The sequence below is a fragment of the Sapajus apella genome, unplaced genomic scaffold (genome assembly GCF_009761245.1).
Source record: "Sapajus apella isolate SASKATOON/1434 unplaced genomic scaffold, GSC_monkey_1.0 scaffold69, whole genome shotgun sequence".
Lineage (NCBI taxonomy): Eukaryota > Metazoa > Chordata > Mammalia > Primates > Cebidae > Sapajus > Sapajus apella.
In genome coordinates, this window is record NW_022437009.1 from 9125552 (window position 1) to 9151475 (window position 25924).

The window sequence follows — 25924 nt, forward strand, 5'->3', positions numbered from 1 at the left end:
GTCTTCTAAATTTACAATCATGTCATCTCCAAATAGAGATAATTTGACAACCTCTTTTCCTAATGTACGCTTTATTTGTTTTTCTTGCCTGATTGCCCTAGCCAGAACTTCCAATACTGTGTTGAATAGGAGAGGTGAGAGAGGGCATCTTTGTCTTGTGCTGGTTTTCAAAGGGAATGCTTCCATTTTTTGCCCATTCAGTATGATATTGGCTGTGGGTTTGTCATAAATAGCTCTTATTATTTTGAGATATGTTCAATGAATACCTATTTGAGAATTTTTAGCATAAAGGGCTGTTGAATTTTGTTGAAGGCCTTCTCTGCATCTATTGAGATAATCGTGTGGTTTTTGTCTTTGGTTCTGTTTATGTGATGGATTACATTTATTGATTTGCATATGTTGAACCAGCTTTGCATCCCAGGGATGAAGATGACTTGATTGTGTTGGATAAGCATTTTGAGGTGCTGTTGGATTTGGTTTGCCAGTATTTTATTGAGGATTTTTGCATCTATGTTCATTGGACATTGACCTGAAATTTTCTTTTTTAGTTGTGTCTCTGCCAATTTTTGGTAGCAGGATAATGTTGACCTCATAAAATGAGTTAGGGAGGATTCCCTCTTTTTCTATTGTTTAAAATAGTTTCAGAAAAAATGATACCAACTCCTCTTTGTACCTCTGGTAGAATTCAGCTGTGAACCCATCTGGTCCTGGACTTTTTTTGGTTGGTAGGCTATTAATTGTTGCCTCAATTTGAGACCTTATAATTGGTCTATTTAGGCATTTGACTTCTTCCTGTTTTAGTCTTGGGAGGGTGTAAGTGTCCAGGATTTTAGATCTTTCCTGCTTTCTCTTGTTGGCATTTAGTATAAATTTCCCTCTACATACTGCTTTAAATGTGTCCCAGAGATTCTGGTATATTGTGTCTGTTCTCATTGGTTTCAAATAACATTTTTATTCCTGCCTTCATTTCACTATTTATCCAGTAGTCATTCAGGAGCAGGTTGTTCAGTTTCCATGTAGCTGTGTGGTTTTTAGTGAGTTTCTTAATCTGAGTTCTAATTTGATTGCACTGTGGTCTGAGAGATTGTTCGTTATGATTTCCATTCTTTTGCATTTGCTTAGGAGTTATTTCCAATTATGTGAATTTTAGAGTACATGCAATGTGGTACTGTGAAGAATGTATATTCTGTAGATTTGGGGTGGAGAGTTCCGTAGATGTCTATTAGGTCTGCTTGGTCCAGATCTGTGTTCAAGTCCTGGATATCCTTGTTAGTTTTCTCTCATTGATCTGTCTAATATTGACAGTGGAGTGTTAAATTCTCCCACTATTCTTGTGTAGAAGTCTAAGTCTCTTTGTGGGTGTCTAAGAACTTGCTTTATGTATCTGGGTGCTCCTGTATTGGGTGCGTATATATTTAGGATAGTTAGCTCTTGTTGCATTGATCCCTTTACCATTATGTAATGCCCTTCTTTGTCTTTTTTGATCTTTGTTCATTTAAAGTCTGTTTTATCAGAGGCTAGGACTGCAACCCCTGCTTTTTTTTTCCTTTCCATTTACTTAGTAAATATTCCTCCATCCCTTGATTTTGAGCCTATGTGTGTCTTTGCATGTGAGGTAGGTCTCCTGAATATAGCACACCAATGGGTCTTGACTCTATCCAATTTGTCAGTCTTTGTCTTTTAATTGAGGCATTTAGCCATTTACATTTAAGGTTAATATTGTTATGTGTGAATTTCATCCTGCCATTATGATGCTAGCTGGTTATTTTACCTGTTAGTTGATGCAGTTTCTTCATAGCTTCGATGGTCTTTACAATTGGGTATGTTTTTGCAGTGGCTGGTACCAGTTGTTCCTTTCCATGTTTAGTGCTTCCTTCAGGAGTTATTGTAAGGCAGACCTGGTGGTGACAGAATCTCTCAGCAGTTGCTTGTCTGTAAAGGATTTTATTTCTCCTTTGCTTATGAAGCTTAGTCTGGCTGGAAATGAAATTTTGGGTTGAAATTTTTTTTTTTGAGAATGTTGAATATTGGCCCTCACTCTCTTCTGGCCTTAGGGTTTCTGCTGAGAGATCCACTGTGAGTCTGATGGGCTTCCCTTTGTGGGTAACCTGACCTTTCTCTTTGGCTGCCCTTAGCATTTTTTCCTTCATTTCAACCACGGTGAATCTGATGATTATGCGTCTTGGGGTTGCTCTTCTTGAGGAGTATCTTTGCGGTGTTCTCTGTATTTCCTGGATTTGAATGGTGGCCTGGCTTGCTAGGTTGGGGATGTTCTCCTGGACAATGTCCCGAAGGGTGTTTTCCAACTTGGTTTTATTCTCCTCATCACTTTCAGGTACACCAATCAAATGTAGATTTGGTCTTTTCACATAATCCCATGTTTCTTGGAGGCTTTGTTCATATATTTTCACTCTTTTTTCTCTCATTTTGCCTTCTTGCTTTATTTCGCTGAGTTGATCTTCAATCTCTGATATCCTTTCTTTTGCTTGATCAGTTTGGCTATTGAAACTTGTGTGTGCTTCACAAAGTTCTTGTGCTGTGTTTTCAGCTCCTTCAGGTTGTTTATGTTCCTTACACTAGTTATTCTAGTTAGCATTTTGTCTAACCTTTTTTAAAGGTTCTTAGCTTTCTTACATTGGGTTAGAACATGCTACTTTAGCTCTGAGAAGTTTGTTATTATCCACCTCCTGAAGCCTGCTTCTTTTAATTCATCAAACTCATTTGCCATCTAGTTTTGTTCCCTTGCTCGTGAGGAGTTGTGATCCCTTGGAGAAGAAGTGTTCTGTTTTTTGGAATTCTCAGCCTTTTTGTGCTGGTTTCTTCCCATCTTCATGGATTTACCTATTTTCGGTCTTTGAAGTCACTGACCTTGGGATGGGGTCTCTGAGTTGTTGTTGGGGTCTCCTTTTTGTTGATGTTGAAACTATTTCTTTCTGTTTGTTAGTTTTCCTTTTAACAGTCAGGCCCCTCTGCTGCAGGTCTGCTGGAGTTTGCTGGAGGTCCACTTCAGACCCTGCTTGTCTGGGAATCACTGCAGAACAGCAAAGATTACTGCTTATTCCTTCCTCTAGTAGCTTCATCCCTGAAGGTTATCCACCAGATGCCAGCCAGAGCCCTCCTCTATGAGGTGTCTGTCAGCCCCTACTGGGAAGTGTCTCCTAGTCAGAATACATGGGGGTCAGGGAGCCACTTGAGGAGGCAGTCTGTCCCTTATTGGAGCTGGAACACTGTACTGGGAGATCCACTTCTCTCTTCAGAGCTGCCAAGCAGGGACATTTAAGTCTGCTGAGGCTGTACCCACAACCACCCCTTTTCCCAGGTGCTCTGTCCCAGGAAGGTGGGGGCTTTAGTTATAAGTCCCTGATGGGCTGCTGCCTTTTTTCAGAGATGTCCTGCCCAGTCAGGAGGGAGTCTAGTGACACAGTCTGCCTGCAGAGGCCTTGCTGAGCTGCTGTGGGCTCCACATAGTTCGAACTTCCAGTGATTTTATTTATACTGTGAGGTTAAAACCACCTATTCACGCCTCAGCAATGGCAGATGCCACTCCCCACACCTAGTAGCTTGAGGTACCAGGTTGAGCTCAGACTGCTGTGCTGGCTGTGAGAATTTCAAGCCAGTAGATCCTAGCTTGCTGGTCTTTGTGGGGATGGGATGCCTGGAGCCAGATCACTTGGCTCTCTGGCTTCAGCCTCCTTTCTAGCAGAGTGAACAGTTCTGTCTCACTGGTGCTCCAGGCGCCACTGGGGTATGAAAAAAAAACTGCTGGGGCTACCTCGGTGTCTTCCCAAATGACCACCCAATTTTGTGCTGGAAACCCAGGGCCCTGGTGTTGGCACCAGAGGGAGTCTCCTGGTCTGTGGGTTGTGAAGACTGTGGGAAAAGCACACTGTCTGGGCCAGAGTGCAGGGGACAGTCCCTAATGGCTTCCCTTGGCTAGGTGAGGGAGTTCCCTGACCCCTTGCACTTCCTAGGTGAGGTGATGCCGCATCCTACTTTGGCTCACCCTCCTTTGGCTGCACCCACTGTCCAACCAGTCCCAATGAGATGAACCAGGTACCTCCGTTGGAAATGCAGAGATCACCCACCTTCTATGTTGATCTTGCTGCGAGCTGTGCACTGGAGCTGTACTTATTCATTCAGCCATCTTGCTGGCACTCCCCTATACATTATGTTTCTAAGTTAAGTGCAAGCATCCTGGATATTGTAAAAGACTGAGAGCTGTATTATTGAGTCTATTTGATTCTCAAAGCATTTTGAGGCCTTTCATTAGGCATCACCCTGCCCTCCACAACTGCTTCTTCTTAGTCTCTTTGGCTAGTTCCTTTCCTTCTCCATGATCTCTTAATGTTGGAGTTATTTAGAGCTCGATCCTTATGTCTTTTATTTTATATGTATATGATCTTACCTAGTTCTCATGGATCAAAATACCATCTATATTCAGGAACTCCTCTTTGGACTCCAAAGTTGTACATCCAGTTGCCTTCTTGACATTTCTACTTGGAAGTCTAATGGGCATCTCAAAAGCAACACAGGCCAAAATCAGCTTCTGGTTATTAGCCACACAAAATTTGCCTCAACCAAGATCTTCTGGATCTTAGTTAATGATAAATCCAGGCTTACACTTGATCAGGTGGAAATACTTTGGCGTCCTTAATTTTTCTCTTTGTCTTTTGCCCTACAACCAGTCTGTTAGGAAATTATCTTGGTTTACATTCACATTATACCTGGAATCTGGCCATTGCTCACCACTTCTGCTGTGATTACCTTGCATTAGATCTCTCATCTAGATTATTAAATAATCAACTAACTGTCTTTCTGCTTCTATCAGTGTCCCAGAGCTTGTCCTTAGAACAATAGCCACGTGATTTTTTTTTTTTTGAATGAAGGAAGGGGAAAGGACCAAAACTCAATAGAGAAATGAGAAACATACACGAAGAGAAAATTCACCCTAAAAGAAATAAAAATGACCTTAAAACATAGGAAAAATGTTTAAATTCACTCAAAACTAGAGGTATGCAAATTAAAACCACTTAGATACCATTTCTCACTTGCAAGACTCCATGAAATTTAAGAATATGGCAATGCATTCTGTTGGGAAGGCTGTGGGAAAATAGGTACATTCATACATTGCTGATGGGAATGCAAAAGTTAATTAGTTGCAATATTGTTCTTAGTTGCAAAGCATTGGAAGGAACCTAAATTTCCATCCACAGGAGAGTGACTTAATAAACTATAGCATGTCATGCAGGGAAATATTAAATAGATATAAGAAAAGAATGAGGAAGAGCACTATGAATGAATATGGAGTGATTTCCACGATAGACTATCAAGTGAAAAAAGCAAAGCACAGAAGAGTATCCATAGCATGATACCCTTCATGTAGGAAAATCAGGATATAGGAAAATAAATTGTTATCTGCTAATTTGTTCAAAAGAAACACGAGAAAGATAAATCAAAAACTAGTAAGGCTGATTGCCTAAAGGGAAAGAAATAAAGGAGACGAGGTTTTGAGGATGAAGTACAGTACTATTTTTTTGATTATATCTTTCTGTATAGCTCTGAAACTTGGAATCATAATAATGCCTCACGTACCCTTTACATAATCCCAAATGAATAAATGATAAAACCAACCAAGAGGTATGAGGAACCCAAAATGGAATACAAATACTGAAAAATGAAAGTAAACATATTAAGAATGAATAACAACCACACTTAAGCAAATGAGGAAGAAAATAGGTAACTGTAACTATCATGTCTGGGCACAAAAAGGCCAATGAAAAAAACAACAGTGCTTAAGTGCTGTAATCTAGTGCTGTAATCTAGAATTTCTTGCAGGGGTATAAATTAGCAATACTGAAGCTACCTTTACATGTACATTAGAATTGAACAACTAAGTACATATATTGTAGATAATAAAAGCCAAGTTTCTCACTGTTGGAGAAAGACATTATAAAGAAAGGAGGCAGGCTAAAATACACGCTGTAATGTTGGATTGGAATAAGATGTGTCTGTATAAATTCATGTTTTTTAATATAAATGTAGACAGGTAGATTATGAAATATATATGTGACTCTATCCATGGCATAGTATACTTTTATACATTTCCTAAATCTTAAAATGCCTAGAAGCAGTGACACTTCAGAGTAATGAGCACATGTAGCACCAGATCTTTGTATCTGTTTCTTCTTTTTTTACTTTAAATTTTTTTATTTTTTATTTTTGTGAGTACCTTGTAGATATATATATTCATGGAATGTATGAGATATTTTAATGTAGGCATGTAATCTGAAATAATCATCATGGAGAATGGGGTACCCATCCCATCAAGCATTTATTCTTTGTGTTACAAGCAATCCAATTATACTCTTTTAGTTATTTTAAAATGTACAATTAAGTTATTATTGACTATAATCTCCCTATTGTGCTATCAAATAGTAGGTCTTATTCATTCTTTCTATTTTTATGTATTCATTAACCATCCCCACTTCCCCCTAGTTCCCAACTACCCTTCCCAGCCTCTGGTCACTATCCTTCTACTCTCTATCTCCATGAGCTCAATCGTTTTGATTTTTAGATCTCGTAAATAAGTGAGAACATGCAGTGTTTGTGTGTCTGGCTTATTTCACTTAATATAATAACCTCCAGTTTCATCCATGTTGTTGTGAATGTCAGGATATCATTCTTTTTATGTCTGAATAGTACTCCATTGTGTATATGCACCACATTTTATTTATCCATTCATATGTTAATAGACACTTAGATTGCTTCCAAATCTTGCCTATTGTGAACAGTGCAGCAACAAACATGGAAGTTCAGATAACTCTTCAATATACTGATTTCCTTTTTTGGAGGGTACATACCCAGCAGTGGGATTTCTGGATCATATGATAGCTCTATTTTAATTTTTTTCAGGAACCTCCAAATTGTTTTTTTTCCCATTTATTTATTTTATTGCATTTTAGGTTTTGGGGTACATGCGAAGAACATGCAGAATTGTTGCATAGGTACACACGTGGCAGTGTGATTTGCTGCCTTCCTCCCCATCACCTACATCTGGCATTTCTCCCCTTGCTATCTCTCCCCAGCTCCCCACCCCCCACCGTCCCTCCCCTATTTCCCCCCAACTGACCCCTCCCCTCCCTGTGTCCATGTGTTCTCATTGTTCAACACCCGCCTATGAGTGAGAACATGTGGTGTTTGATCTTCTGCTCTTCTGTCAGTTTGCTGAGAATGATGTTTCCAGGTTCATCCATGTCCCTACAAAGGGCCCAAACTCATCGTTTTTGATGGCTGCATAATATTCCATGGTGTATATATGCCACATTTTCCATATCCAGTCTATTGTCGATGGGCATTTGGGTTGGTTCCAGGTCTTTGCTATTATAAACAGTGCTGCAGTGAACATTCGTGTGCAAGTGTCCTTATAGTAGAACGATTTGTAATCCTTTGGATATATACCTAGTAATGGGATTGCTGGGTCAAATGGAATTTCTATTTCTAGGTCCTTGAGGAATCGCCACACTGTCTTCCACAATGATTGAAGTAATTTACACTCCCACCAACAGTGCAAAAGTGTTCCTATTTCTCCACATCCTCTCCAGCATCTGTTGTCTCCAGATTTTTTAATGATCGCCATTCTAATTGGCGTGAGATGGTATCTCAATGTTGTTTTGATTTGTATTTCTCTGATGACCAGCGATGATGAGCATTTTTTCATATGTTTGTTGACCTCATGTATGTCTTCTTTTGTAAAGTGTCTGTTCATATCCTTTGCTCACTTTTGAATGGGCTTGTTTTTTTCTTGTAAATCTGTTTTAGTTCTTTCTAAATTCTGGACATCAGCCCTTTGTCAGATGGGTAAACTGCAAAAATTTTTTCCCATTCTGTTGGTTGCCGTTTCACTCTAATGACTGTTTCTTTTGTTGTGCAGAAGCTGTGGAGTTTGATTAGGTCCCATTTGTCTATTTTGGCTTTTGTTGCCAATGCTTTTGGTGTTTTGGTCATGAAGTCCTCGCCTACACCTATGTCCTGAATGGTTTTGCCTAGATTTTCTTCTAGGGTTTTTATGGTGTTAGGTCTTATGTTTAAGCCTTTAATCCATCTGGAGTTAATTTTAGTGTAAGGTGTCAGGAAGGGGTCCAGTTTCTGCTTTCTGCACATGGCTAGCCAGCTTTCCCAACACCATTTATTGAATAGGGAATCCTTTCCCCATTGCTTGTTTTTGTCTGGTTTGTCAAAGATCAGATGGTTGTAGATATGTTGTGTTGCCTCTGAGACCTCTGTTCTGTTCCATTGGTCTATATCTCTGTTTTGATACCAATAACCATGCTGTTTTGATTACTGTAGCCCTGTAGTATAGTTTGAAGTCTGGTAGTGTGATATCTCCCGCTTTGTTCTTTTTGCTTAGAATTGACTTGGCTCTGCGGGCTCTCTTTCAGTTCCATATGAAGTTTAAGGTGTTTTTTTCCAGTTCTGCAAAGAAGGTCATTGGTAGCTTGATGGGGATAGCATTGAATCTGTAAATTACTTTGGGCAGTATGGCCATTTTCATGATATTGATTCTTCCTAACCATGAACATGGAATGTTTCTCCATCTGTTTGTGTCCTCTCTTATTTCATTGAGCAGTGGCTTGTAGTTCTCCTTGAAGAGGTCCTTTACCTTCCTTGTTAGTTGTATTCCTAGGTATTTTATTCTCTTTGTGGCAATTGTGAACGTAAGTTTGTTCTTGATTTGGCTCTCTTTAAGTCTGTTATTGGTGTATAGGAATGCATGTGATTTTTGCACATTGATTTTGTATCCTGAGACTTTGCTGAAATTGCTTATCACTTTCAGGAGATTTGGGGCTGAGACGATGGGGTCTTCTAGATATACAATCATGTCGTCTGCAAATAGAGACAATTTGACTTCCTCCTTTCCTATTTGAATGCCTTTTATTTTTCTTGCCTGATTTCTCTGGCTAGAACTTCTAATACTATATTGAATGGCAGTGGTGAGAGAGGGCATCCTTGTCTGGTGCCACATTTCAAGGGGAATGCTTCCAGTTTTTGCCCATTCAGTATGATATTGGCTGTTGGTTTGTCATAAATAGCTTTTATTATTTTGAGATACGTTCCATCAATACCTACCTTATTGAGGGTTTTTAGCATAAAGGGCTGCTGAATTTTGTCAAAGGCCTTCTCTGCATCAATTGAGATAATCATGTGGTTTTTGTCTTTGGTTCTGTTTATGTGGTGAATTACGTTTATAGACTTGCGTATGTTGAACCAGCCTTGCATCCCCGGGATGAAGCCTACTTGATCATGGTGGATAAGCTTTTTGATGTGCTGCTGCAATCGGCTTGTCAGTATTTTATTGAAGATTTTTGCATCTATGTTTATCATGGATATTGGCCTGAAGTTTTCTTTTCTTGTTGAGTCTCTGCTGGGTTTTGGGATAAGGATGATGTTGGTCTCATAAAATGATTTGGGAAGAATTCCCTCCTTTTGTATTGTTTGGAATAGTTTCAGAAGGAATGGTACCAGCTCCTCTTTGTATGTCTGGTAGAATTCGGCTGTGAACCCGTCTGGACCTGGGCTTTTTTTGGGTGGTAATCTCTTAATTGCTGCCTCAACTTCAGACCTTGTTATGGGTCTGTTCAGGGTTTCGGCTTCTTCCTGGTTTAGGCTTGGGAGGAGGCAAGTCTCCAGGAATTTATCCATTTCTTCCAGGTTTATTAGTTTGTGTGCATAGAGTTGTTTATAATAATCTCTGATGATGGTTTGAATTTCTGTGGAATCTGTGGTGATATCCCCTTTATCGTTTTTTATTGCATCAATTTGGTTATTCTCTCTTTTCTTTTTTATTAATCTGGCTAGTGGTCTGTCTATTGTGTTGATCTTTTCAAAAAACCAGCTCCTGGATTTATTGATTTTTTGAAGGGTTTTTTGTGTCTCTATCTCCTTCAGTTCTGTTCTGATCTTAGCTATTTCTTGTCTTCTGCTAGACTTTGAGGTTTTTTGATCTTGCTCCTCTAGCTCTTTCAGTTTTGACGATAGGGTGTCAATTTTTGATCTCTCCTTGCTTCTCATGTGGGCGCTTATTACTATATATTTTCCTCTAGAGACTGCTTTAAATGTGTCCCAGAGATTCTGGTCTGTTTTGTGTTCATTCTCGTTGGTTTCAAAGAACATCTTTATATCTGCCTTCATTTCATTGTTTATCCAGTCAACATTCAAGAGCAAGTTGTTCAGTTTCCATGAAGCTGTGTGGTTCTGGGTTAGTTTTTGAATTCTGAGTTCTAACTTGATTGCACTGTGGTCTGAGAGACCGTTTGTTATGATTTCCGTTTTTTGCATTTGCTGAGGACTGATTTACTCCCAATTATGTGGTGAATTTTAGAGTAGGTGTGATGTGGTTCTGAGAAGAATGTATATTCTGTGGATTTGGGGTGGAGAGTTCTGTAAATGTCTATTAGGTTTGCTTGGTCCAGGTCTGAGTTCAAGTCCTGGATATCCTTGTTAATTTTCTGTCTGGTTGATCTGTCTAATATTGACAATGGGGTGTTAAAGTCTCCCACTATTATTGTGTGGTAGTCTAAGTCTCTTTGTAAGTGATTAAGAACTTGCTTTATGTATCTGGTTGCTCCTGTATTGGGTGCATAGACATTTAGGATCGTTAGCTCTTCTTATTGCATTGATCCTTTTACCATTACGTAATGTCCTTCTTTGTCTCTTTTGATCTTTGTTGCTTTAAATTCTAATTTATCAGGGATGAGAACTGCAACTTCTGCTTTTTTTTGCTCTCCATTTCCTTGGCAAATCTTCCTCCATCCCTTTATTTTGAGCCTTTGTGTATCCTTGCATGTGAGATGGGTTTCCTGGATACAGTACACCAATGGGTTTTGGCTTTTTATCCAATTTGCCAGTCTGTGTCTTTAGATTGGGGCATTTAGTCCATTTACATTTAGGGTTAATATTGTTATGTGCAAATTTGATACTGCCATTTTGATTCTAGCTGGGTGTTTTGCCCTTTAGTTGAGCTGGTACTTGTTGTTCCTTTATATGTGTAGAGCCTCTTTCAGGAGCTCTTGTAGAGCTGGCCTGGTGGTGATGAAATCTCTGAGTACTTGCATGTTCACAAAGGATTTTATTTTTCCTTCACTTATGAAGCTTAGTTTGGCTGGATAGGAGATTCTGGGTTGAAAGTTCTTTTCTTTAAGGATGTTGAATATTGGCCCCCACTCTATTCTGGCTTGTAGGGTTTCTGCTGAGAGATCTGCTGTGAGTCTGATGGGCTTCCCTTTGTGGGTAACCCGACCTTTCTCTCTGGCTGCCCTTAGTATTTTCTCCTTCATTTCGACCCTGGTGAATCTGACGATTATGTGCCTTGGGGTTGCTCTTCTTGAGGAATATCTTTGTGGTGTTCTCTGTATTTCCTGGACTTGAATGTTTGCCTGCCTTGATAGGTTGGGGAAGTTTTCCTGGATAAAATCCTGAAGAGTATTTTCCAGCTTGGATTCATTCTCTTTGTCGCATTCAGGTACGCCTATCAAACGTAGATTAGGTCTTTTCACATAGTCTCACATTTCTTGGAGACTTTGTTCATTCCTTCTCACCCTTTTTTCTCCAGTCTTGCCTTCCCGTTTTATTTCATTGAGTTGATCTTCAACCTCTGATATCCTTTCTTCTGCTTGGTCTATTGGGCTGTTGAAACTTGTGCATGCTTCGTGAAGTTCTCGTGTTGCATTTTTCAGCTCCATCAATTCACTTATATTCCTTTCTATTTTGTCCATTCTCGTTAGCATTTTGTCAAATCTTTTTTCAAGGTTCTTAGTTTCTTTGCATTTGGTTAGAACATGTTCTTTAAGTTCACAGAAGTTTCTTACTACCCACCTTCTGAAGTCTGATTCTGTCATTTCATCACACTCATTCTCCCTCCAACCTTGTTCCCTTGCTGGTGAGGAGTTGCGATCCCTTGTAGGAGGAGAGGTGTTCTGGTTTCGGGTGTTTTCATCCTTTTTGCGCTGGTTTCTTCCCATCTTTAAGGATTTATCCACCTGTCGACCTTGTAGTTGCTGGCTTTCAGATTGCATCTCAAATCTTTCAGATTGACGTTCTGTTTGTTGATGATGAGGTTATTTCTGTTTCTTGGTTTTCCTTCTGACAGTCTGGCCCCTCTGCTGTAGGTCTGCTGAGGTTCACTCCAGGCCCTGCTTGCCTGGGGTTCACCTGCAGCAGCTGCTGAACAGTAAGTGTTGTTACCAGTTTTCTTCTTCTGCTATCTTTGTCCCAGGATACCTGCCTAGTGTCAATCTGATCTCTCCTTTATGAGGTGTCTCTTTGGATATATAGGGGTCAGGGAGCTGCTTGAGGAGAAGGTCCCTTCTTTATAGGAGCTCAAATGGTGAGCTGTGAGCTCTGTTGTTCATTCAGAGCTGCTGGGCAGGTACGTTTATGTCTGCTGCAGCAGAACTCACAAACTGCTTTTTGTTCCCAGGTGCTCTGTCCCAGGGATTTAGGGCTTTATTTATGAGTTTCCGTTATGCTGCTGCCTTCTTTTTTTTTTCCTTCAGACCTGCCCTGCCCAGCAAGGAGGCAGCCTAGTCACTGTCGGCCTGTAGAGGCTTTGCTGAGCTGCTGTGGGCTCTGCCCCGCTGCCGAGTGAACTTCCTTGCAGTCCTGTTTATGTGGGTGTAGTTAGAACTGCTTTGGCGATGGTGGCCCGCCTCTGTTGAGGCGGAGTCTCTCTGCTGTGGTGGGTTGTCTTGGCAACGGCGGGCTGCCTCAGCATTGGCCGACTACCTCCGTCCTGGCGGGCTGCCACGGTAATGTTGGACGCCCCTCCCCCACAGAGCTGGACCGTCCCGGGTTCAGCTGCGCTTGCTGTGAAAGTCTCAATCCAGAGTTTCTGGTTGCTGTTCTTTTGTGGGGGTGAGACCAGCGAGCCTGATCGCCTGGCTCCCTGCCTCAGAGCCTTTTTTATGTTTGTGTTCCAGTCGCCTGTTGAAGAGGCGCCGGGGTCTGTTTGTTTTCCCCTGTGGCCAGTCACTGTGCTGGCTTAAAAGCGGCACTGAGGTTTGTGGCGCTTTTTTTTTTTTTCACCCTGGAATCTACTGTTCTGGTTCCCTGCTCAGGCCCCTTTTTAAACAGACAAATGGGCGACTTCCCTTGGCTCCAATCGCCAGCCAAAAGGGCTCCCGGACCGGAGTATTTTGTACGGAGAACCACGGCTCCGGGGCGCCGACAAAGCACCCGCGCGGGGCAAAGCCATGGTGCTGGCCGGCACAGCCGCGCTGGCTGAAACAGCCACGCTGGCGACCTGTGGAGTTCCTCCGCCTGGGAATTTCCTAGTCTGTGGGCAATAAAAATGCAGCGTCCACTCACCCTCTGCGCTTTCACTGGGAGCTGCAATCCTGAGCTGTTCCTAAATGGCCATCTTGGATCCTCAACCCCCAAACTGTTCTCAATGTGGTTGTACTAATGTACATTCCCACCAACAATGTAGGAGAGTTCCCTTTTCTCCACATCCTTTGTTATTGTCTGTCTTTTGGATAAAAACCATTTTAACTGGGGTGAGATAATATCTCACTGTAGTTTTGACTTGCATTCTCTGATGATCAATGATGTTGAGCACTTTTTCATATGCCTGTTTGCTATTTGTATGTCTTCTTTTGAGAAATGTGTATTCAAATCTTTTGCTCATTTTTTGATCAGATTTTTTTTTTCTGTTGAGTTGTTGGATCTCCTTTTATATTCTGGTTTTTAATCCCTTGTCAGATGAGTAGTTTGCAAATACTTTGTCCCATTCTGGGGATTGTCTCTTCACTTTGTTGATTGTTTCCTTTGCTGTGCAGAAGCCTTTTAACTTGATGTGATCCCATTTGTCCATTTTTGCTTTGGTTGTCTGTGTTTAATGTGGGGTATTACTCAATAATTTTTTTGCCCAGACAAATGTCCTGGAGATTTTCATCAATTTTTCATATTAGTTTCATAGTTTGAGGTCTTAGATTGAATCCTTTATTCCGCTTTGATTTTACTTTTGTATATGGTAAGAAATAGGAATCTAGTTTCATTATTTTGCATGTAGATATCCAGTTTCCCAGGACTATTTACTAAAGAGACTGTCTTGTTCCAGTGCATGTTTTGACACCGTTGTCAAAAATGAGTTAACTGTAAATATGTGGATTTGTTTCTGTGTTCTCTGTTCTGTGCCATGGGTCTTGTGTCTGGTTTTATACCAGTACCATGCTGTTTTGGTTAGTATAGCTCTGTGCTATAATTTAAAGTCAGGTAATATGATTCCTCCAGTTTTGTTCTTTTTTGCTTAAGATAGCTTTGGCTCTTCTGAGTCTTTTGTGGTTCCATATTATGTTTTGGGATAGTTTTTTTTTTTCTATTTCTGTAATGAATGTCATTGGTACTTTGATAGGCATTACATTGAATCTATAGATTGCTTTGGGTAGTTTGGATATTTTAGCAATATTGATTCTTTTGCTCCATGAATGTGGAATTTTTTTTTTTTTTGGTGTTCTTTTCAATTTCTTTCGTTGGTGTTTTATAGTTTTTATTATAGAGACCTTTCACTTCTTTGGTTAATGCCTAGATATTTAATTTTATTTGTAGCTATTGTAAATGAGATTACTGTTTTCAGTTCTTTTTTAGATTGTTCACTGTTCACATATAGAAATGCTACTGATTTTTATTTTTATATGTTAATTTTGTATCCCAGAACTTTACTGATTTTTAAAAATTAGTTCGAATAGTTTTTTGGTGGAGTCTTTAAGATTTTTGACTATAAGATTATATCATCTGCAAAATAATTTGACTTCTTCCTGTCCAATCTGTATGTCTTTTATTTATTTCTCTTGTCTGATTGCTCTAGCTAGGACTTCCAGCACTATGCTGAATAACTGTAGTGAAAGTGGGCATCTTTATCATGTTCCAAGTCTTAAAGGAAAGGCTTTCAGTTATTCCTCATTCAGTATGAGACTAGCTATGGGACTGTCATATATGGCTTTTTAAAATGTTAAGGTATGTTTCTTCTATCCTAAGTTTTTTGAGGGTTTTATCATGAAGGGATGTTGAATTTTATCAAACATTTTTCAGTATCAATTGAAATGAGATCATTTTTATCTTTCATTCTGTTGATATGATGTGTCACATTGATTGATCTGCATATGTTGTACCACCTTTGCATCCCAGAGATAAATCCCACTTGGTCATGATGAATGTATTGCTGGATTTGGCTTGTTAATATTTTGTTGAATATTTCTAATGTATCGTTGGATTTGGCTTGTTGGTATTTTGTTGAATATTTTTGTATCAGTATTCATCAGAGATATTGGCCGGTAGTTTTCATTTTTCATGTGTCTTTGTCTGGTTTTGGTATCAGGGAAATACTGACCTCATAGAATGAGTTTGGAAGTATTCCTTTCTCCTTAATTTTTTAGAATAGATTGAGTGGGATTGGTATTAGTTCTTCTTTCGATGCTTGATAGAATTCAGCAGTGGGGCCACTGGGTATTGGGCTTTTCTTTACTGGGAGAATTTTTATTATGACTTCCATCTTATTTTTTATTGGTCTTTTCAGGCTTTGGATTTCTTCATGATTCAATCTTAGAATGTTGTATATGTCTAGGAATTTGTTCATTTTCTCAAGTGTTCTAATTTATTGGCATGTAGTGGGTCATAGTAGCCTCTAATAATCCTTTGAATTTCAACAGTATCAGTTGTAATGCTCCTTTTTCATTTCTGATTTTATTAATTTGTGTCTCCTTTTTTTCTTCTTAGTCTGGCTAAAGGGTTGTCAATTTCATTTAACTTTTCAAGAAAACCCAACATTTTGTTTCATTGATCTTTCGTATTTTCTCTATTTCAATTTCATTTATATTTCTGCTCTTTATTATTTATTTTCTTCTACTAATTTTGGGTGATGTTTGCTTTTGCTTTTTTATTCTTTAAGATGCAGTGTTAGATTGTTTATTTGAATTCTTCCTCTCTTTGATGTAGGCATTATAGCTGTAAACTACACTCTTAGTACTGTTTTTATTGTATCCTGTAAGTTTTAGTGTGTTGTGTTTCCATTATCACTTGTTTCAAGAAATTTTTCAATTTCCTTTTTAGTTTCTTCATCAACCCACTGGTCATTCAGGAGCATATTGTTTAATTTACACATATTTGTATAGTTTTCAAGGTTCTTGTTATTAATTTCTAGTTTTATTCCATTGTGATCAGAGAAGATGCTTGATATTATTTCAATTTTTTGAATGTTTTGAGATTTGTTTTGTTTGGTCAGTAGTGCAAATTAGGTCTGATATTTCTTTGTTGGTTTTCTGCCTGAAAGATATGTCCAGTGCTGAAAGGGAGTGCTGAAGTCTCCAGCCATTATTGTATTAGGGTCTGTCCCTCACCTTAGCTCTAGTAATATTTGGTTTATGTATCTGGGTGCTCCAGGCATGCATATTTAAACTTATTATATCCTCTTGCTGAATTGACCTCTTTACCATTATAGAGTAACCTTCATTGTCTTTTCTGAGAGTTTTTGTCTTATAATATATTTTGTGTAAGTATAGCTACTCATGCTCTTTTTGGGTTTCCATTGGCATGTAACATCTTTTTTCATCTCTTTATTTGCAGTCTATATGTGTCTCTTAGTTTCATTGTGCTTCTTGTAGGCAACAGATTAATGAGTCTTGTTTTTTCATTCACTCAGCCATTCTCTGTCTTTTGATTGGAGAATTTAGTCCATTTACATTCAATGTTATTATTGATGAGTAAGAACTTATTCTGGGCATTTTGTTATTTGTTTTCTGGTTGTTTCATGTTCTTTTCCTTCTTTCTTTCCTCCTGTCTTCCTTTAGTGAAGGTAGTTTTCTCTAGTGTTATAATTTAGTTTCTTGCTTTTTATTTTTTTGTGTATTCATTGTATGTTTTTTGTTTGAGATTATGATGAAGCTTGCAAATACCATCTTATAAACCATTATTTCAACCTGATAACTATTTAATACTATTTGTGTAAACCAAGAATCAAAAACAAAGCTAATAAAAAATCTATGCCTTTATCCTTTCACTTTTTCACTTTTTCTTCCATGTATATCTTATTGCACTGTCTGTGTCATGAAAAGTTACTGTTATTTGTGATTGGTTCATTGGTTAGTCTTTCTCTTTAGAATAAAAGTAGTTTACATACCACAGTTACAGTGTTAAAATATTCTGTGTTTTTTCTGTGAACCATTACCAGTGTGTGTTGTACTCTTAGGTGATTGCTTATTGCTTGTTAATGTCCTTTTCTTTCTGACTGAAGTACTCCCTTTAGCATTTCTTGTAGAATAGGTCTAGTGTTGAAGAAAGCCCTCAGCTTTTGTTTGTCTGGGAAAGTCTTTATTTCACCTTCATGTTTGAAGAACATTTTTTCTGAATATATTATTCTAAGGTAAAAGTTTTTTCCTTCATTATGTTACGTATGTCATGCCACTCTCTCTTGGCCTGTAAGGTTTCCACTGGGAAGCCTGCTGCCAGACATACTGGAGCTCCATTGTATGTTATTTATTTATTTATTTATTTATTTATTTATTTATTTATTTATTTTTCTCTTGCTGCTTTTAGAAACATTTCTTTGTCCTTGATCTTTGGGAGTTTGATTATTAAATGCCTTGAGGTATTCTTTGGATTAAATCTGCTTGGGGTTCTATAATCTTCTTGCACATGGATATTGATATATCTACGGTTTGGGAAGTTCTCGATTATTATCCCTTTGAATAGGCTATTTCTATCTCTCTCTCTACCTCCTCTTTAAGACCAAGAACTCTTAAATTTGTCCTTCTGAGGCTATTTTCTAGATCCTGTAGGCATACTTTATTGTTTTTTATCTCCTCTGACTGTATTTTCAAATAACCTGTTTTTAAGCTCACAAATTCTTTCTTCTGCTTGATCAATTCTGCTATTCAAAAACTCTGATGCATTCTTTGGTATGCCAATTGCACTTTTTAGCTCCAGAATTTCTGCTGAAAAAAATGTAATTCTTTTAAATTATTTCAATTTCTTTGCTAAATATATCTGATCAAATTCTGAATTCCTTCTTTGTGTTATCTTGATTTTCTGTGAGTTTCCTCAACACAGCTATTTTGAATTTTCTGTCTGAAAGGACACATATCTCTGTTTCTTCAGGATTGGTCCTTAGTGCCTTATTTAGTTCATTTGGTGAGGTCATGTTTTCCTGGATGGTGTTCATGCTAGTAGATATTCTTTGGTGTCTGGGCATAGAAGAGTTAGGTATTTTCTGTAGTCTTCACTGGCTGGGCTTATTTGTACTTGTCCTTTTTGGGAAGGTTCTTCAGATATCCTAAAGGACTTAAGTGTTGTCATCTAAGCTGTATCTGTTTTATGGGGTACCCCAAGCCCAGTAATGCCGTGGTTCTTGCAGACTTACAGAGGTACTGCCTTGATGGTCTTGGACAACATTCAGAATTCTCTGGATTACTAGGCAGAAACCCCTGTTCTCTTTCCTCATTTTCTTCCAAACAAGCAGAGTCTCTCTCTCTGTCTTCAGCCACCTAAAGCTGGGGATGAAGTGACACAAGAACCTATGTGGCCACCACACTATGACAGTGCTGTGTCATACCTGAAGGTAGCATAGCACTGACTCTCACCCAAGAGCTGCTGTAACTACTCCCTGGCTGTTTCCTATGTTCACCAAAGGCCGTGGGCCTCTACAATCATCAGGTGGCAAAGCCAGCCAGGCCCGCATCCTTCCCTTTAGGGTGGAAAGTTCCCTCAGGACCTGCATAGGTCCGGAGGTGCCATCTGGGAGTCAGGGATTAGGGATTAGGGTAAAAAGCTTAGACATCTACCTTTTCTTCTATTATACTGTGACTGAGCTAGCAATCAAACCACAAGACATTGTTTCCTACTCTTCCTTCCCCTTTCCCAAGGCAGAGGAGCCTCATGCTGTAGCCACTGCCACCACAGGCCATGGAGAGTACTGCTGGAGGACCTCCAACTTTTCCTTAAGGCCCAAGGGCTCATCAGTTCGCCCAGGCTAGGTCTAGAGATGCCATTCAAGAGTAAAACCCTGGAATCAGGGAACCAAAGAGCATGCTTGATGCTTGATTCTCCTGTTGCCACACTGGTACCTAAGGTGCAAGACAGAGTCTCCTTTACTTTTCTTTCTGCTTTTCTCAAGCAGAAAGAGTTTCATCCAATAGCCACCATAGCTGGTAATATGCTGAGTCTCACCTGAAGCTAGCAAGTCTCCTTCTCATCCAGGGTGTGTTTAGAAATGTCATCCAGGAGCTAGGGCCTGGAACAAGGGCCTCTGGGCTCTGACCTGTGCCCTATCCTTCTGTGGCTGAGCTGGTATACAAAATATAAGACAAAATCCCTCCTACTAGTCCCTTTCCTCTCCTCAGGTAGAAGGAAGGGGTCTCTTTTGGAGCTGTGATCTGTGCACTCTGTGGTTAGGGGAGAGGTTATACCAGCACTCCCTTAGCCACCCCAGCTGGTGTCTCCATAGGTCACATGTCCCCCAAGTCCACTGTCTCCAGGCCCAGTTCAGCACTAGGACTCACCTATGAGTTGTAGTTTGTATAACCTGGATTGCCTTTCAAGTTTACTAAGCAACGAAGAATACTGTAGCCTTTCATAGTGAGGTTTGCATTAACTCAAGTTTCAACCTCTGGGATGGATGAAAATCCCGTCTGGCTAGGGCTGGTTTAAGTTCTGCCTCCATGGGTCGGCATCAGCCGAGTTTGGTTTCCTTTTCTTCTCCAATAGAAAAACACTGAGTTCAGCGCCCCCACAATTGCTGTGCTCTCCCTCCCCAGCACCCAGAGATGCCCTCCATACAACCTGGCCTCCATACCACCTGACTGCTGCTGGGGCAGTGGGGGAGGGGTGGTGTCAGCGATTCAAGGCTGTTTTTTTCTGCTTTTCAAGGCCTCTTTCAGCAGTACAGAGTTAAAACCAAGTACTGAGTGCTCACCTGATTTTTGGTTCTTGTGAAGGTGTTCTTTCTGTGTAGATAGTTGCTAAATTAGTGACCTTGTGGGGGCAGTGGGGACTATTGGTGAAGCCTTCTATTTTGCCATCTTGCTGTGCCTCAAGATCTTGGCTTCTAAACACTATTTTTAACATAAGAAAACAGAGCTTTTTGGAGAAGCTGATTCCAGAACTGAACAAGGAAAATATAAGATGAGCCTAGAACATCTTTTGAAATCAGAAGGTAAGAAAATATTTTGTAACAAATGGGGGCTTATGAAAGAAACAGAGGAGCCAACCTAAAGAAGTTACTAATGACCAAAGTTGGCATAATTTGAACAGTAAAATAAATAGTATTTAACCCATAGAATCAAATATTCCTATCAGTCTATATCAATACAAGACTGAAGCATTGCCAACTATGCCAAGAGGAAAACTTTTTAATCTATGCCAATATAAAAATCAAATACATAAATGAGGGGAGAAGTTCTTCATTACAGTAGAATTCCAATTAATAAATGTTGATGGAAAGAGAAAACAGCGAATCATCATTACAAATGTCCTAGCAATAACAGCTGCAGACAAGATTCACCAACAGATGCTTAAATGAGTGGGCAAAAGTTTGAGGAGAAATAGGATTTACATAGTCTCCAAAGAAGATATTTATTAACTATAAACAGAAAGATAGCGACTTTATAGCAGAGAAACAGCAGATACCAACCTAAATGATCAAGGTAAACATCAATAATAAGACACATCAACAAATACCTTAAATATGAAATACCTTTTCCTATTCATCTTAATATAATGCATAGGAAAAGGCTTCTTTACATATTGTGGTAGTATTGCCAAAAATACAAAGCCTTTCTGTTATGGGGTGAATGTTTTTGTCTCCTCTAACATGAATATATTGAAGCCTTAACCCCCAGTATTGCTGTATTTGGAGATGAGGCCTTTAGGAACGTAGTTAAGGTTATAATTACTTGCCATCATAAAGGTGGGACCTTGATCCAATAGTGTAATGTTAGAGTCCGTATAAGAAAGGACATCAAAGAGCTCATTTTCTAACTCTCCACCCCTCCATGCATGCACACAAAGGAAAGGCCATGTAAGGACACAATGAGAAAGTAGGCATCTGCAAGCCAGGAAAAGAACCCTCATCAAAAACTGAATCAGCTAACCTCTTGATCCTAGCTTTCAAAACTGTGAGAAATAAATTTATGTTGTTTAAACCATCCAATCTGTGTTTTGTGGTTACGGTAGCTTGAGCAGACTATTCCACTTTCCAATCATGAGAAAAATGCTGTATCAAATAAGCCCAACTTAAGGGACATTCTACAAAATTGCTGATTAGCAATCTTCCAAGTGTCAGGTCATGAAAGATAAGGAAAAAATTGAAGAACTGTTGCAGACTGAAAGTGACTAAGGAGGAAAACAAAAACTAAGTACAATATATGACTCTGGATAGGATGCCAGATGCAAAGGAACACATATTAAAAAATGTGTGAAAATCAAATAAGGACTGTAGTTTAGTTAATAATATCACACCAAAAGTTAATTTCCTTTTTTTCAAAAAACTTTTATTTTTGGTTCAGAGATACATGTGCAGCTTTGTTATATAGGTAAATTGTGTCCTGTGAGTTTGATGTACAGAGTATTTTGTTATCCAGGTGCTAAGGCTATTACCTAATAGTTATTTTTTTCTGTTCCTTTCCTTCCTCCCACCCTCTGCCCCCGGTAGGCCCCAGTATCTGTTGTTTCCTCTTTGTCTCCATGTGTTCTCATCATTTAGCTCCCATTTCTAAGTGAGAACATGTGGTATTTGGTTTTCTGTTCTTGTATTAGTTTGCTAAGGATAATAGCCTCTAGCTCCATCCATGTTTCTCAAAAAACATTATCTCATTTTTTGCAACCTATGCTTCTGACAAGGGTCTAATATCCAGCACCTACAAGGAACTTAAACAAATTTACAAGAGAAAAAGCCATTAAAAAGTAGGCAAAGGACATCATGAACAGATACTTTTCAAAAGAAGACATTCATGCGGCCGACAAGCACACATGAAAAAAGCTCAATATCGCTGAGCAGTAGAGAAATGCAAATTAAAACCACAGTGAGGTACCATCTTATATCAGTCAAAATACTATTAATAAAATGTCAAAAAGTAACAGACACTGGTGAGGCTGTGGAGAAAAGGCAATGCTTATACACTGTTGGTGAAAGTGTAAATTAGTTCAACTCTTGTGGATAGCAGTATGGTGATTCCTCAAAGAGCTAAAACCAGAACTACCATTTGACCCAGCAATTCCATTATTGGGTACATACCTAAAGGAATAGAAATCATTCTATCATGAAGACATATGCATAGGTATGTTCATTGTAGCACTATTCACAATAGCAAAGACATGGAAGCAACCTAAATGCTCATCGTTGACGGACTGGATAAATGAAACGTGGTATGTATACACCGTGGAACACTAGGCAGCCATAAACAATTTCCTGCTTTGCTGTTGAGCGTTTACATTAGGAAAGTGGAGTGAGGGATATAAGGAAACTCTGTACTACATTTGCAATTTTTATGAAAGTATAAAATTAGATGAAAATAAAAAGGTTTAAAACAAAGTCTTAAAAACATAAATCACAGCAAATCACTCCCCTATTCAGAACTCTCTAGTGGTGTTTTATCTCACTCAAAGTAGGTGGCAAATTCTACACAATGACCTAAAAGCCCCACATTAATTGTCCCCATCTGTCTTCCCTAACCTCATCTCCTACTAGTCCTGTATCACTACCGAACTTCAGCAAACTAGCTGCTCACTAGTTGTTAAATAGAGCAGGCATATTCCCTGGTCAGGCCTTTGCATTGGTTTTTTTCCCTCACACTCTCTGGAAAAGTTCCTGTTCTAGCTAGCTTCATGGCCTGCTTCCTGTCCCCACCACTTTGTTTAATATTATAAACACTAGTTTCTTAGAATCTCATATTCTAACATTTTTTTCCTATAGCACTTATCATTGTGGATATTCTAAATAGTTTACTTATTTCTTTTATTGTTTGTTGATATACACTAGAGTTTAAGATACACAAGGGGAGAGACATTTGACTATTTTGTTCACTGATGAATTAACACTGAACATAAATGGAGAAGGAATAAATAGTCACATGAAGGCTGTTTCACCTTCAGTCTCATTCTAGTTTCAAGAGCAGGAAGAAGGAAATAATAAAGGAAGAAATGTGTTAGGAAAGCAAAACCTCTTTTCATGTGTCGTTGAATCACTGGCCAAAACTGTGTTACATAGCCACCTCTAATTGCAGTGAAGCCTAGGAATGTGACTATTCAACAAAATTTAGTTTTTGTTGGTAAGAAAGAAAAGGAGCAAATTACCAATAGCTACTGATAATATCATTATATCTAGACACATTGTAACACAAGGGTTAGGTTATTAAGACCAAGAATGAATACAAAAACTATTCAGACCCACCCCAACAAAACTAGTGTTACTTAAAAGATAGCCAAAACCTGCCAGGAATTTTTACTTTTGTTTTAATAATATTGAGGGAAAGCAGCACTTTTACAGAGTTCTGAGGGAAAAAATGTAAATCAAGGATTTTCTACGTATGCAAGTCTTGAATCTTGAATGACGTACAAGATGGAAGAAGAGATATTTTCAAGTATTCAAGAGTTCAGAAAATATACTGCTCATCTTTTCTTCTTAAATAAAATTTCCTAAATATGTACTATAACAACTGCTTATTATGTATTCTTTAAGGAAACTATTTCTACCTCTGATGGTTTTGAAATACATCAGCCTGGCTAGGCTGAACTACATTTTCTGTATATTTCTGGTTAGGGTGGACTACAAGAGACATTACTGTAAAAAACTTGGAAGGCAAAAGTGAAGCAGCAGCCATTTCGTAGCTGACCCCTATTGTCTCTGATCTACTGACTCATCTCATTGGCAAGCAGCAGTGGCCACATGTGCAACTGCTTCAGCTTCTCTTACTCCTTGGCCAGGTAATTGTTTAGCTCTGTAACAAAGAGTTCTGGCTACTGGAGGACACCCATACCATTAATGTCAGACACTAAGAAACAGCATAAGTTTCAATATGTCCTCGTGAGCTTCAGGTTGTTCCTCTGTGTTCCAGCATGTTCTTGCTTGCTCACACTACACTTATCTTTTTTTATTCCTGACTTCCCATATTGTGGATTCCAAGTCCTAGGATCAGGTGGAAAGATAATAGCTCCTCACAAGGAGGCAAGAAGTTCAGATCCCTGGAGCAAGTTACCTTACACATACATACAGATTCACACAAATACCCTACATTTAGTGATTCTGCTTGATTCTGATTGATTGAATCAGAACTATACACTATCCTGAATTTACAAAGAAATTCTCCCATAATTCTGAGTTTTTAGAATTTTGCCTTTCAAAGACTGGTCTTTAATTCACCTCATATTGATTTTATATGTTTAGTGTGAATGAGGAGTCCAGTTTCATTTCTTTCCATTTGGATGACCATTGTCCTGACATTCTTAATTGAAAAATCTATCTTTTCTCACCTGGTCTGTAGTGCCAACTTTATTATATAGCAAGTGTCCAAATATGTCTGGGTTTATTTTCTAGTCTTTCCCTTAGGCTCCATTGGTTTATCTATTTCTCAGTGCACACATATGTCTTTATTACAGTAGCTTTAACATAAATCTTGGCAGATACCCTATTTATTCTTTTTCCTCGAGTATCTTGACATTCTTGATCCTTTGTACTTTTAAACAAATTTTAAAATTATCTTGTCAAATTCCACAATTCCATCTGTTGGTTATGTATTGGGGTTGAATGGAATCAATAGATTAATGTGGAGGTAATTGACATGTATACAATACAATGTTGAGAGATGCAATCTCTAAGCCTGGTACATTTCTTCATCTATTTGTGTCCTTGGTAATGTCTTTCTAAGTTTTTTTTTTTTTAATTTTCAGAAATAACTTTTTATTTATTTCTTTTAGTTTTTTTTTTTAAATTTATTTTATTGCATTTTAGGTTTTGGGGTGCATGTGAAGAACATGCAAGATTGTTGCATAGGTGCACACGTGGCAGTGTGATTTGCTGCCTTCCTCCCCATCACCTATATCTGGCATTTCTCCTCATGCTGTCTCTCCCCAACTCCCCACCCCACACTGACCCTCCCCTGTTTCCCCCCAACAGACCCAAGTGTGTAGTGCTCCCCTCCCTGTGTCCATGTGTTCTCATTGTTCAACACCCGCCTATGAGTGAGAACATGCAGTGTTTGATCTTCTGCTCTTGTGTCAGTTTGCTGAGAATGATGCTTTCCAGGTTCATCTATGTCCCTACAAAGGACACAAACTCATCATTTTTGATGGCTGCATAATATTCCATGGTGTATATGTGCCACATTTTCCCTGTCCAGCCTATCGTCGATGGGCATTTGGGTTGGTTCCAGGTCTTTGCTATTGTAAACAGTGCTGCAATGAACATTCGTGTGCACGTGTCCTTATAATAGAACTTTCAACTCTAATATTTTCTTTAAAAGGTCTTGTTCAACTTTTTTGAGATTTATTTTTAATTTCTTAATCTTTTGATATATTAAAAATAGTAATTAAAATATATTTAGTGTAAAGTATAATATATAACTCTAAAAGTGCTTAGTATAACTATAATATATATATATTAATGTGTTATTTTTCATTCAATATTCTAAAGATTTTTCCATCAGTTCCTTTCCCTTGCCATGTGATATGTTATTGTATGAAGTTACCACAATTTCCATTTTATTGTTGATAGACAATAGGGCTTTTTAGCTCCTATTCCATTGGTCTAACTGTCCACCCTTGTGCCAATATTGTCTTGTGATGATTACTCTAGCCTTGTTATGTCTTCATACTTGATAGGTCAAGTCTCTTACCTTATACTTCACCGAGAGTATGTTGGCCATTTCCAGTTCTTTGAATTTCCATA

The 25924-nt window shown here is 38.7% G+C and overlaps 1 long non-coding RNA gene across 1 annotated transcript; it reads right to left on the reverse strand.

Moving 5' to 3' along the window:
- Window positions 1–13425: 13425 nt before the first annotated feature.
- Window positions 13426–25634, reverse strand: LOC116531128. The gene is made up of 3 exons (XR_004260283.1): window positions 25622–25634; window positions 23047–23052; window positions 13426–13506 (listed from the first exon to the last, which is right to left on the reverse strand). It is a non-coding gene; the product is annotated as an uncharacterized LOC116531128 (long non-coding RNA).
- Window positions 25635–25924: the final 290 nt, after the last annotated feature.